This window comes from Chinchilla lanigera, unplaced genomic scaffold (genome assembly GCF_000276665.1).
Source record: "Chinchilla lanigera isolate Chin_1 unplaced genomic scaffold, ChiLan1.0 scaffold00032, whole genome shotgun sequence".
Lineage (NCBI taxonomy): Eukaryota > Metazoa > Chordata > Mammalia > Rodentia > Chinchillidae > Chinchilla > Chinchilla lanigera.
The window spans coordinates 23,499,517-23,499,915 of record NW_004955433.1 but is presented as its reverse complement, the minus strand read 5'-3'; positions in this window follow the sequence as shown (position 1 = coordinate 23,499,915).

Here is a 399-nt window from a genome sequence, read left to right as displayed (position 1 = left end):
TTGCAGGGACAATACTTGGTATGAAAACTGATAAGTTTAATAAATGGCATTATACACAGGCTACGCAGATCTGAACATCCTCAGGTGCACAGGATGGATTTTCTTTAGAGGCCAAGTTATGGTTAGCAGCTAGGATGACTAACTGCCTTTGTTTCACTTCTATGTCTCTACTTGTTTGATGTCACAAATTGTATTCAATGGGGGCCTCTTCCTGGTTCGGGCCCAGCTTACTTTTGAGCATTTCTACTGGCTTGGATTAAAATCCACCTGTAAAATCCTTCCTGGTATCTCCAGGTTCTTGGAAATTCCGCTACAGTAGGGGCACATGCAGGCACCCATTTGGAGCAAAGTTGGCCCAATTTATCATCTTCCTACCCAGAAGCTTCTCCTCCTCAATGA